This window comes from Panthera uncia, chromosome B4, assembly GCF_023721935.1.
Source record: "Panthera uncia isolate 11264 chromosome B4, Puncia_PCG_1.0, whole genome shotgun sequence".
Lineage (NCBI taxonomy): Eukaryota > Metazoa > Chordata > Mammalia > Carnivora > Felidae > Panthera > Panthera uncia.
The window spans coordinates 134,351,614-134,364,820 of NC_064809.1; the positions used below are offsets into that span (position 1 = coordinate 134,351,614).

Consider the following 13,207-nt stretch of genomic DNA (forward strand, 5'->3'; position numbering starts at 1 on the left):
GGGGGGGGGGGGGGGGGGGGGGGGGGGGGGGGGGGGGGGGGCGAGGCCTGCCAAGGTAGCTGGATTACTATGACCTATCATTTGTGTTGCCCCCTCCCCAGGGTAAGCCAGTGTCCTTGTCCCCAAGAATGCTCTGAAAGTCCTACTCATTTTCCCAGAAGGGCCTCTGAACCGGCAGCTGTCGAGGGCCAGAGCCGTGTCGGGGAAGGTCAGGCAGAGCGGCGTCAGCTGAGCTCCCCGGGCAATCAGTCGGGGCACTAGGTGTCGACTCTGTGCCAGACGCTGTTCTGAATCTTGGGGACACGGTGAGGAAGAAGAGAGGCCTGGCCTTTCTGCCCATGGGGTCCCCACCCCCCAGGAGAGCCTGAAGAGCCAACAGTCCATTTCAAACCAACCCCGACAGGCAGAGAGTCAGGGAGGACCCCCCCCCCCCCCACGAGGATGCAGCATGCAAGGTGGGGTGTGGGAGGAGCTGGCTGGGTTTCTGGAAAGGTCGGGGAGGGTGGTGTTCAGGCAGAGGGAGCAGCATGGGCAGAGGCCCGGGAGGCGAGAGAGGACGTGGACGTGTCCCCTCTTCCCTCCAGTTAGTTCCTTTGATGGCAGGGCCCTGAGCCATGGGTGCGTCGGGTGGGGCAGCCGTGCAGGCGAAGCTTTACGGAGCCAGTTCTAAGGGCGCGCACAATCCCCCCGCCGGTGTATTTTATCTGCAATAAAAGACCCTACTTTGCAGAACATCCGATTATAACAGTTTGACTAATAGATGCCTTTGCAGGCGCTGCACGGTTCCAGTCTCCTTGTAATGATCCCAGATGTGACCACATAACCAAATGGGGACAGCCATTATGTCAGCTTCCCTGGGATCGGAGACGCTTCAGCCTGGAGGGAGCTTGGAGATGAGAGGGTGTGGCTGGGAGCCTCGGGAAGGCAGGACCAGGGGAAGGCAGGACCAGGGGCTGGGTCGGTGCCCGCTGGGCCTGCCCCCTTGGCCCTCAGGCGGGTCCTCACCTGACTCTGGGTCAGGAGGGAGCCAGGTGCCTGTGTGTTATCACGAGGCCCTACGTGGTGGGAGCCAGCCCTCGAAGGAGGTTGGGAGACCGGTCCCGGTTCTGAAAGTGACCAGTCCCATGCCCTCTGTACTTCTGTTTCCATAAATCTGGAATGAGTACACGCTCTGCTCTAGGAAATGACTGTAAGTGGCATAGTTTACATTTAGCCACTAATTTAATCCTCTCAACAACCCTATGAAGAGGGTACTATTATTGTTTTCATTTTACAGACATATATACCAAGGCCCAGAGCAGTTAAGTAACTTGCCTGGGAAGCACAGCAGTAAATAGAAGGCCAGGTCACAGCACAACATGCTCCTGACCTTAAATTTAACGAGGGGAAGAGCAGGTAGGACAGCGCTCGAGTCCCATTAGCGATTGCTGCACGCGTGTCCTGAGGAGGAACATGCGTTTGACATGCACGGGGGACCACAGGGCCCTCGAGGGGCTCGTGGCTGGCTTGGCAGGAAGTGATCCCCAAGGTGACGGCATCTGTCTTGTTTCAGATCCGTGGACAGGCCTGTCGTGTACTGGGGAGGCCATGGCCGTGGTGCCGGAGGGCCGTTTGCTCGGGTACCCAGCCCAGGGCCCGGCCTTGGCCCTGCCTCTCCCTTGGGTGTGGCCCAAGTCAGGCCCTCCCTGCTGCCATCTGGGGGTGGGGTTCAGGGACCCCTCAAGGAACCTGCCGTAGGCAGTGCTGTGGGGGTGGAGGGGAGACGGTGCACGCAGGGGCAGATGCCTCTGACCACAGGACCCTGGGTGAGGTCTAGAACTGTCCACAGGGTATGAAGTTGCCCCTTTCCTGGCACCTTTATAAAGCAAAATGTCCTTGGCTGGACCTGGGTTCCAGACACAACAGGGCGGGCCCGGGATCTGGAGAAGACGGCCCTGGAAATTGTTTAGGTCATGTTCCTGCTTAATCTGCCCCCAGCCTTGCCAAGTGATCCTGCCAGAGGGCCGTGCTGACGTGGCCAACGCTGGGAGCGGGGACACTGGGTTCCTGCCCACCCTGTTGCTGGCTTCCTGGGGGACCCAACCACCAAGCCCCCCTCCCCTACTGCTCCTGAGGGCGGGGGCCCCAGAGCCTTTCTTTCTCCAAGTGGAGGGTCTGTGATGTGTGTTCTTAGCTGCACCGACGCCACACGGATGGGGGTCCGGGCCCTCCAGGATCCCTACACCCCCTGATGGGAGCAAAGATGTAGGAACCAAAGAACCAGCCTTGGGGTCCGATGGGGCCCAGGTTTTATGATGGGCACTTGAGAATTTGGGAAGGAGTGGTTTGCCTGTCAGGACACGGAAGCCACAGATCAGCTGGTCCGCTCTTCGTATAGGTGGGGGAAACTGAGGCCCAGAGAGAGGAAGTAGGTGGAAAGGGTCATTCACAGGCTGCTTCTCAGTTCTATTGAGCAAACGTTTCCCAAGCATCCATCCCTTATGGGCCTGGCCGGAGCCCTGAGGAGCTATTTGTCATGAGCCCATCATTTGTCAGTTTGTCACGTACTCAGCAAGCACGAGGCCCTGGGGACGCGGAGCTGCGTGCCCTGTGAGTCTTCTGCGGCCCGGGACCAAATTGCTGCAAACTGAGCAGCTTAAGACAACAGAGATGTGTCCTCGCACCGTCCTGGCGGCCAGAAGTCAGGTATCGCGGGGTCTGTAGAACTTCAGTCCCCTCAGAGGCTCTGGGAAAGGGTCCGTCCTTGCGTCTCCCAGCTCCTGGGGGCTCTTGGTGCTCCTGGGCTCGTGGCTGCCTCTGTCTTCACACTGCCTTTTCCTTCTGTGTTTCTCTTCCAAGGACACTTGTCTTGGGATTTAGAGCTCAGCTGGGTGATCCAGGAGGATCTCATCTTGAGATCCTTAATTGCACCTGCAAAGACCCTGATTCCAAATAAGGTCGCATTCCAGGGTCAGGACGTGGATGTATCTTTTCAGGGGCCACTGCACCTGCTAACAGCAAACACAGGAATAGGTGCCCTGACGAGGATGTGTCAGTAGGAATCAGTGCCATAGTGACCATGACGTGTCATGACGGTGACAGCAGCCCCGGGTGGCTCTCAAGTGGGCAGAGAGGGGAGGGGATACCTAGCTGAGGCGTGAGTGGCGAGGAGCCGTCTGTGGAAAGATCTGGGGAGAGCTTTTGGGTAAAAGGAACAGCTGGTCCCAGGCCCCAGGTGGGACGAGGTGTATTGGAGGGACCAGAAGGGAGTGTGTGCCTCTGGGGAAGAGGCAGAGGGCAGCTGAGGCGGGAGGGCTTTAAAAATCGGGGCGCAGACTGGGTTTTATCCAAAGTTCACTGGGAAGCCGCCGGAGGACGTTAAGCAGAGGAGTGAGGTTATTTGGCTTAGGTTTCTAGAAGTCACTCTGGACTGCTGCATGGCATCTGGGGAGAGGCGGCATGAGCCAGTGTGGACGCTTGTGCAGGGTCCAGGGCTAGAGGTACCCTGGGCAGAGTGGCAGTCGGGGGGCCGCTGGGAAGTGGATAGAGGTAGAGCTGGAGTGGACAGGACTTGCCGTGCGATGGGAGGTAGAGGGTGAGGGCCAAGGGATGATTCAGGCGACCCCGTTATTGTGGCGCGAGCAGCTGGACGGGTGGGGGGCTGGACGGGGTGGGGAAGAGTGCAAGTTCTGTGTGGGCACTCTAAGCGTCCCGTCTGACATCTGGGGAGCCGGGGTTTGCGGGCGAGATCAGGCTACAGGCAGACATGTGGGGGTCTCAGCCCATAGGATGAGGCGACAGGAGACCACCCAGGGGGATGGCCGGGGCGGGGGCGCGAGGGGTCACGGGACTGAGCTCTGCCCGGCACGTTGAGGGGGAAGTGTACCTGCTTGGGGGCTTCCAGAAACCTGGGTGGTGGCTGGGATCTTGCCAGGACTGGTTTCGAGACGGGAGCATTTTTATGCTAATGGGGTGAGCCAGTATTTTCTTTCTATTTATTTATTTGTTTATTTATATATAGAGAGAGAGGAGAGAGAGCGTGAGCAGGGGAGGGGCAGAGAGAGAGGGAGAGAGAATCCCAAGCAAGCTCCAAGCTCAGGGCTCGATCCCCACAAACCATGAGATCATGACCTGAGCTGAAATCAAGAGTCGGACGCTTAACCGACTGAGCCACCCAGACGCCCCGAGCCGGTATTTTTCTTGAACCTGTGTTTCCTTTTGGATCGTGTCACCTGCTGGAGTAAAACGTGCCAGGATTTTTGCTGCCTACGTACGCCTCCTATTTGGACATCAGACTTCTCTCTGCAACCACTCCTGTTTTTATCCCCCATTCTCCGTGAGTGCGGGTGAGGCCACCAAGGCTCAGAGAGGTCAAGCAGCGCGCCTGCGGGCACACAGCGGCCCCACCAGGATTGAAACCTGGGAGCACGGCCCTCAAATCGCGTTCGTAAGCGGGACACGGAACCCCCTCATGTATCTTTCTGGCTGAGAAGTCTGGATTTTTCTAAGTCCGGCTTTGGGAGGAAGCCAATTTCCTTCAGTGTGTTATTGCGGGGGGGAGGGGGGGTCAGCTTTAGAGTCCGAGCCAGGCTCCAAGGCCACCTCGATGTTTGCTCTTCGGCCTCGGGCCACTTGCTTAATCTCTCCCTGACCCCCTGCTTCCTAGAGTGGCTAGGATCGCATGAGATCATTCTTTCACCGGAATGTGTTGAGTGCTCTGAGGCCGCGTGGGGCAAGGTACAGGGACCCAGCCCTCATGACACTAAGTACACAGTGCAGTTAATTATTTGTGCTAAGTGCCAGGAAGCTCAGGGTGCAAAGAGGCCGTGGAACTGCTGTGTGCGTGTGCGCGTGTGCGTGTGTGTGTGTGTGTGTGTGTGTGGAGGGGGTCAGTGAGGGAAGACTTCTGGAGGAAAGGGCCTCTGGACTGGCGTGGGTGTGGATGAACTGGCTGTCGGAAGGGAGTGTGCCTGGCACCACCCGGCTTCCAGCTTCCAAAGGCCAGGTGCAGACGACACATGACAGGTGGCCTGAGAGTTCAGAGCAGAAGCGGGAGAGAGGGGTCCCCGCAGGGTGGGATGCTACAGAGATGTCGGGAGGTGAGGCTAGCCCACGTGTCCGCTGGCCTTGGCGGGAGGAGGCTCCTGCCCTGAGGGAGAGATCTGGGAGATGCTTCGTGGCAGGTGCTGGTGGAGGGTTGGGGCGGGGGGGGGGGGAGGTTGAGGCACGGGCGGCTCTTGTGTGGAGGCGTGAAAGCAGACCCGGGCACGCCCTGCTTCCTCCTGGGAGGCCGGGTGCCCTTGAAGGGGGGATGGTTCTGTCCCTATCCCAGACCTGCAAGGGTCTGTACACCAGACCCCAGTGACAATTGCCTGGTGCCTCCCTGGGCCACCTCCTTGAGGACGGGGTCCTGTCTTTTCACCTCAGGAATCCCCTGCCCCAAGCCAGAAGCCTGCACGTGGAAGGGTCATGAGAGGGGCTTTTTAAACACGATTTTATTTTTAAGTCCTCTCTACCCCCAGCGTGGGGCTCGGGCTCCCAGCCCACGTCGAGCGTCGCACGGTCCGCCGACGGAGTGGGCCACAGAGGGGCTCTTTTGAATGTGTGCAGGGCTTAGGACAGCTCACAGGCCAGTCAGGCATCGGCCGGAGCCCCTGGTGGCTGGCTGGCATTCTGGAAGCTTCCATCCAAGGAGCACCCCGGAACCCCTCTGACTGCCGGCCGGCATCTGCCGTGTTGGAGAGAACGTGTGTCTGTCTCTCTACCCCTCGACAAGAACGCGTACTCCTCTGCACCACGGGTTCAGAACCACCACGTTTCACAGTCCACACTGCAGCCTTCACGAAGGCGTAATTCGCCTGGAAGGGGTTTGGTTTTAGCGGCTGTCTCAGCGGACAGATGGCATCCGCTGCCCGTGAACCAGGCGGTCTCTGTCCACCTGCTCACCAGGGACTTCCGGCGGGGGCGTCTCTTTCCCGAGGGCAGGGGGGGCGGGGTGGCGGTCCTCTGGCGACGTGTCAGTCTAGGGGAGCGTGTGATTCCCGTCAAGAAGGATGCCCTCTCCCTAGCGGTGCGGTGCTTTCTGTGGCTGCCCGATTGGGAGGGTTCTTTCTGTGGACGGGCACCGACGTAAGCATTTTGCCCGAATGAGCACATTGTTCTTCCCAGCCCTACACAGTTACCGCCCCGTTTGATGGATGGAGATAAGGGGGCTCAGTGAGGTGGAGGGCAGATTTGGGGCCAGGCAGTTTATTTTTGAGAGCCACAGAGCCAGCAGGGCGGGGGGGCAGAGGGAGAGGCAGAGGGAATCCCAGACACCGCCAGCGCGGAGCCCGACGTGGGGTCGAGCTCGCAAAACCGTGAGATCAGGGCCTGAGCCCAAACCGAGAGCGGGCACCTGATCGACCGAGCCTCCCCGGGTTCCCCCGGGGCTGGGCGGTTTTAACCCACAACGTCTCTCGCCTTCCCTTGGGATGCCCGAGTCCAAAGCCAAGAAGATTTTGCAAGAGAGGTTTTGCTTGGTTTATATTATGCTTGGTGGATCCACTTCACGCAGAGTACAGGAACCGGAGATTAACTGTGCTCTATCGAAGCTTCCTCTCTGAAGGGAGGGAAGCGATCTGAGCGAGAAGACTGCAGGCTGCCCGAGGCCCCGCTTCTCTCCTAAGAGCCCCTCCAGCCGGGCAGCGGGCACGGGCGGGCATCGCTAACTGGCACCGCTCCCAGAAGTTAGGGATGGAAGAGGCAGAAGTGTCCTCATTTGTCCCAGGTTGCTGAGGGCCGTTCGGGCGTGGTGGGGTCTCCACGTGGGATTTCTGTGACCTGATGCCCAGCTGTGCGTCCTGTGTCAGCGCGGAGCTGGGGATCCCCCCCCCCCCTCCACTGACGATGCTGAATTCTTCCCTGTGTGGTTGGGGAAGCGATGACGGAAGGACGGCCGCCTTGTCACCTCTGGAAGCCTTCCCTTGGCTCTTGCCTGGGCCGGGGAGTGAGTGCCACCCTCTGCTTTCCTTCGTTACTTAACATTTCACTTGTTCTGTTGGAGGTCACCTGGCTTGCTGCGTACAACGTATTCACCACCAACCTGCATGAGAGGATGTTCTAAGACACGGTTTACCGAATTAATCCTTGCTACGGTCTTCACATTCATGCAGTAAAACAACACCGATTGTTGGGGGCATCTGGGTGGCTGAGTCGGTTGAGCGTCCGACTTGGGCTCAGGTCACGATCTCGCGGTTCGTGGGTTCGAGCCCCGCGTCGGGCTGTGTGCTGACAGCTCGGAGCCTGGAGCCTGTCTTCGGATTCTGTGCCCGCCCCCTCTCTCTCTGCCCCTCGCCCGCTCCTACTCTGTCTCCCTGTCCCTCTAAAATAAATAAACATTAAAAAAACAAACAAACCACAACATCAATTGAAAGAGGCAAGTGAGTTAATCAGCAGAACACCCAACTCCTCTTCTGTTGAAGGGTGATACAAAATGCCACACAAACACTCAATTAAAAATTTTTTTTAACGTTTGTTTATTTTTAAGAGAAAGAGAGTGTGCGCCTGAGTGGGGAAAGGGCAGAGAGACAGACAGACAGACAGACACAGAGGGTCTGGAGCAGGCTCCACGCTGACAGCAGGGAGCCCGATGTGGGGCTCGAACTCAAGAACCGTGAGATCAGGACCTGAGCCGAAGTTGGAGGCTTAACCTACTGAGCCCCCCCAGGCACCCCCCCACTCAGTTTTCTTTAATGTGTTTTTTCCATTGTGATGAAATACACATAACGTTAACCATTTGAACCGTTTCTAAGTGCACAGTCGGGAGTTAAGAACCTTCACACTGTTGTGCCACCAGCTATCTCCAGAGCTCTTTCCTTTCCCCAAACTGAGGCCCTGTCCCCGAGAAGCACGAACTCCCCATCTACTTTCCGTCTGTGTGAATGCGGCTCCCTTCGGGACCTCTTAAGTGGAATCAGACAGCGTTTATTTATCCTTCTGCGACTGGCTTATTTCACTGAGGATGTCGTCTTCGACCACAGCATTTTAAATGAAGCGTTTAGTTCACTCTTAGATGGTCAGCTTTTTTTTTAAAGACAACAGTCGTGCGGGGTGTTCAAGTTCATTTTAACCCAAGGATGCACGCACGGCCATTGTTCTATAGGAACGAGGAAGGGCAAGGTTGGGGGGGGCCCCGGGTGGTTCACTGTCCTACTCCACGTGGTTTTAGTGGGACAGCACGTTGGGGTCTTTAGGACGGAAGCACCATAGGCAGTGGTTTTCCGTACTCTCTGTCTGGGTTACGGCAAACATTTGTAGTGACTGTAATTCCCCTCGTGCACACCAGGGACAAAGCAGGGACACCAGCCCGGGCTCCCTGCCTGGTACTCTTTCCCTGGGCCGCCTCTCTTTCTTTTTTTTTTTTTTTTTTTTAATTTTTTTTCGACGTTTTTTATTGATTTTTGGGACAGAGAGAGACAGAGCATGAACGGGAGAGGGTCAGAGAGAGAGGGAGACACAGAATCGGAAACAGGCTCCAGGCTCCGAGCCGTCAGCCCAGAGCCTGACGCGGGGCTCGAACTCACGGACCGCGAGATCGTCGCGGGGCTCGAACTCACGGACCGCGAGATCGTGACCTGGCTGAAGTCGGACGCTTAACCGACTGCGCCACCCAGGCGCCCCGGGCCGCCTCTCTTTCTGACCCAAAGTGATTTTTCACCACCAGAGTAACGCTTGTTCACTACAAAGGGGACACGTATGAAAACAGCAAAGACCGTGCGTCCCTTTCCAGTTGGGACGTTTCTTGGAAGACGTGTGTCCGGGGGTGGGAGTGGTATTGGCTTTGTGCTTTGGAGAGCCTGGCCCTGCCCCACCGAAAGGAGATGCTTGGGAGGAGCCGGGAGGCTTTATTTGTTTCAGAACATAAGTTCACAACAGACCTTTTCTTGGACAGGATACACCTGTCTTTTAGAGACAGGCCTACTGCAGACGGTATCTTTGTTGACATCTTGAGCCGTGACGCCGGAACATTCTTCAGGGTGTCCCCCTCGCCCCACCTCCTTTCCCCACAGCTCCGCTTCCCTCCGACGGGTTGGGGGTAACCGTCTCTAAGGCCAAGAGAGTGGCAGTTCTGAGTCTCAGACCGATGCCCCAGCAGGTCCCGGGCTCTTGCTTAAATTCTCAGCAGCCTGGCCCTTTGCGGAAGTCGGCTCCAATCGAGCGTTGTCCTTTGGGATCATTCCCTCCCCCTGAAGAGGCGTGTTTGCAGCAAACCCTATACTTCAAGGTCGTCTTGCCCATCAGGCCCCCGGTGAAGATGCCTGTGGCCATTGTGTCCTGCTCAACTTCCTGAGCCTCGCTCGCTGTTTGTGCCGGGCATGGGCGGGTGGTTCAGGGTCACTGAGAGGAGAAGAATGCGATCCTTGCCCCAGAGGAGTTTTTAATTCACCAGGGGCAGACGAGCCTAGCTCTGGAGGCTGTCAAAACCAAACCTGGTGCCTGACTTTGTCCCTCTGGCTGTGTGACCTCGAGCTGGTCACTTGACCTCTCTGAGCTGGAATTTTCTGATCTGCAAAACGGGGACCCTAATGAACTGGCCTCCCTGGGTCCTTGGGGGAATCAAGGAAGCGCCCGTGTTGTACCTGGCACATAGTAGGTGCCCAGTGAGTGTGCGGCACCAGTGGTAATGGCAGTGATGGGGGAGGGGGCACGGTCTTGAGTGACACCCCAACAGAACTGGGTGATGTCTGGAGGCGAGCAGGTGACAGGGCGAAACAGAGAAGGGCCAGAGCCTAGAGGGGTCAGAGCCCAGACCAACGAGCAATGAAATGAGAGGTTGGCAGGGAAACATCAGGGATTTTGAGTGACACTCATTCAGAGTGCGGAGCTGGCCACCCACTGGTGTTGGGAGAGTGAGGTGTGTTCCAGGTGGGGACGAGGACACCTTAGCATTTATGTCCACGTCACTGTTAGGTGACCTAACTCCATTTGGCTTCTTCCGTGTGTAATTATGTTTGGAATCCGGGTTCCATACCTGCAGCTGCTGATGTGACAGTTCGGTGGCAGAGTACCCACAGCAAACGGTTTAAAGACAGTGGTGAATGGGGATGGTTGAGGAACAGAAGTAGGGAATTCCCTGGCTGCCTTCCGTGTGCCAGGCGCCCACAAGAACCCTGTGATTCAGTGGTCCGTGCCCCATTTCACAGATTGGGACACAGACCTGGGTGCAGATGGCTTCAAGAATTCGCCCAGGGATGGTGAGCTGCAGAGTGAGGCCCGGGGCTCAAACCCAGCTCTGCCTGATGCTGAACCCTTCCTTCCCTCTGCACTGCCCCACCCCAAAGGAGCATGATAAATACAGCGACCGGCATTCTCCCTCAGGTCCCTCCAACTTTAAGCTGCAGCTCTCAGCTCATCCCCAGCTCACTACCTCAGCCTTCACCAGAAGCCCATGAACTTTGGCCAGTTGGCTCTGCTCTAGCAGGCCACCCATCGGCCACAGGTGCTGGCTGCAAACATGTCCCTGGTCACTGTGCTCCAGCCACATGGTTGGTGGGGCTGGGTGTTTCTTGGGACGGCAATCCGCTGTGATTGCCCAAGAATGCCTTCCCCCTGATCCAGCTCCTCTCCTTTGGCTGTTCTGGCCTAAGTCAATGCTCAGGACTTGAGGAATAAACGTTTATGAACAAAGATGTTCAACCCAGAGCTGTTTGTTCCTGAGTGTAAAATACCGGAAGTGAAGAGAGGGGGAACAGGTTGGGAAAGTTGCCTTTTCTGCTCTACAGTGTGATGCCGTGTGGCCTGCATGATGGCATAGAAAGAGGGCTTGAGGGGTCAAGGGGGAGAGAGATGCTGAATGCAAAGAGGCTTACTTGGTGTCAGGCTGATTATTACGATGGGGGCCGTGATGCCCTGCCCTGGTCTGTTCCCTGTGCCTCTGCCTCATCACTGTCCGGCTGGCTGTGGACCCTGGTGGGCTCTCCACGGCTAAGCTGATGGGGCCGTGCGCGAGGCTGATGGGGTGCCTCACGCCCAAGGGGGATGAGCTGGCCCCAGATGGCCGTGGGGCTCCCACCTGGCTGCCTGCTCATTCCCCCCCCCCCCGCCCGCTCCCCAAACCCGGGACCCAGCCCCCAGACGGCTCTGCCTTGCACAAGTCCCAGCCTTGTGGCTGCTTCAAGCATTCCAGGGACATTCCAGATTTCTGAACGGAGCGGAGGACTTAACATTTTATTGTCCTGCTGAGAATAAGGTTCAAAGTGCTCAGGTTCCCCAGGGAGAATCATTTCCAAATGTTTCCACAGCCCCGGGCACAAAGTTCTCGCCCTGCTGAGCTGGCTGTGGGAGTCTAAGCTTTAACTGGGCTTGCCTTTCTCAGAGTCCGAGGGAGGCCTTGGGGCCACTGCTCATCCCTAGGGGCTTCCACACACCCACACAGGGCCATGGTTCCCCATTTCTCATGGGCCATGGCAAGCATACCCCCTTTGTTTCTTTAACACATAATCAAGCGGCGTCTGGGTGGCTCGGTTGGTTAAGTTTCTGACTTCGGTTCAGGTCATGATCTCACAGCTCATGGATTCGAGCCCCATGTCAGGCTCTGTGCTGACAGCTCAGGGCCTGGAGCCTGCTTTGGATTCTGTGTCTCTCTCTCTCTGCCCCTCCCCGACTCGTGCTCTGTCTCTCTCTCTCTCTCTCTCTCTCTCAAAAATAAATGTTAAAAAAAATAAAAACACATAATCAAGCGCTGTTTTCTGAGAGCTCACTGTGTGCTCAGAACTTTATAAACGCACTCGCTCAGCATCTCTGCAAAGGTTATTTCGAGCCCTGTTTTTACCGTTGGAGCTTTGGCTCAGAGAGGGAAAGCCACCTGCCTGGGGTCACAGAGCAAGAAAGCGCTGGAGTCGGGATTGGGGCTGTGACCCCAGAGCGCATGCTTTTTCCGCTCGGCTCTGTAGCTGCTGCTTGCCAGCTTTGTGCCGAGGAACGTGAGGAAAAGGGATGGCCCAGCTTGTAAGACCTCTGTGGCTGGGAGGGCAAGGCCGTCGGAAATGTTGGAACAGTGAGGTGTGCTCCCTGGACAGGGGGTGGGCTGTGAGCAGGGGGGCACCCAGGCCAGGCTGGGTGGATTGTCACTCTCACCCAAACCACCTTGGACTCCCCCCCCCCCCCCCCACGGCCCCATGGGGGTGGGGCCGGGACGGGGTACCTCCCTCCTTGTGAAGAGCAGCCCAGGGGTCCCTGGAAGCCCCGGCGGAGGGGTAGCCCTGACTCGGTCCCAGGTGACACCCCTCGTCCTCCTGGCCACAGGAAAGGGCCGGCCGTGCACTAAGTCTCCCGGGATGTTTCTGGAAGGGCTACTCTTGGTGCTCGACGGCAGTTTCTCTGCCAGCCTGGAGGGCCTTCAAGGGCAGCGTGTGCCCCGCCCAGTCTGACTGCACAGGTGTTTGTGCTGGTTGACGGCCGGTTGTCAAAGCTGGTGTTTTAGGAACTCTCGGCCTCCTGCTAAGCCCAAGAGTGAGCCTCCCTTCTGGGGCCGCCCCGAGGGCCCGGCCTTGGAAGAATAATGAACTCCAATGGGACACCCGTGGCTGCTGGTGCCTCGAAACGCTGCCAGGCCCGGTGGGATTTACCCCGTTGGGTGCTGGAAAGCCATCAGTGAGAAAACGTGGGGTTTTGTAAAGCCAGTTTTGCAACGTCCTGCACAGCGTGATCCTGCACTCAGGCCGCAGACAGAGGCTTTTGGTGCTAATGCTCCCGGCCACACGAGTCTTCTAGGCTGAGGGCATCTCGGTACCCAGCTGCTCCTGCCTTGGGGGGGGCCCTCTCCTTCCCCCAAGGCACGAGGCTCATTGGGGCAGCCGTCTGGGGTGAGGCCGAGAGCCAGGCTGGGGACCGGAGGGCCGTTGTCCAGCTGTGAGGGCATGCGTGGGCCGGCTGCTGAACCTTCTGTCCTTGGGGAGCCCTCCTCCTGTCCTTCGGGTGAGCGGAGACGCCCGTCTCATGCAGATCAAGGGCAGGAGCGGTCAGCCGCTGTATCACGAGGACTGCCACCTCGCCAACAAGTTGCTACAGAAATTAACCGAGAGCGCCCGGACGTGGCTCCCAGAAGCTGGCCTAGAAATGTTGGCTCTTTTCTTCTCACCCGGGTGGGCTCGTGGCGTGGGAGGCCCCCGTTTCCGTTCTGCCCTCCGAGTCTGTGTATGCCACAGTCCTCCCTGGAGTCTGCCCTCCGCTCAGCAGGGGAGGCTCC

General features: G+C 57.9%; 1 protein-coding gene across 2 annotated transcripts in view; it reads left to right on the top strand.

Moving 5' to 3' along the window:
- FBLN1 (fibulin 1) overlaps positions 1-13,207 on the top strand; it is an 84,989-nt gene that overhangs the window by 2,784 nt on the left and 68,998 nt on the right. The gene's annotated exons all lie outside the window — the stretch shown is intronic.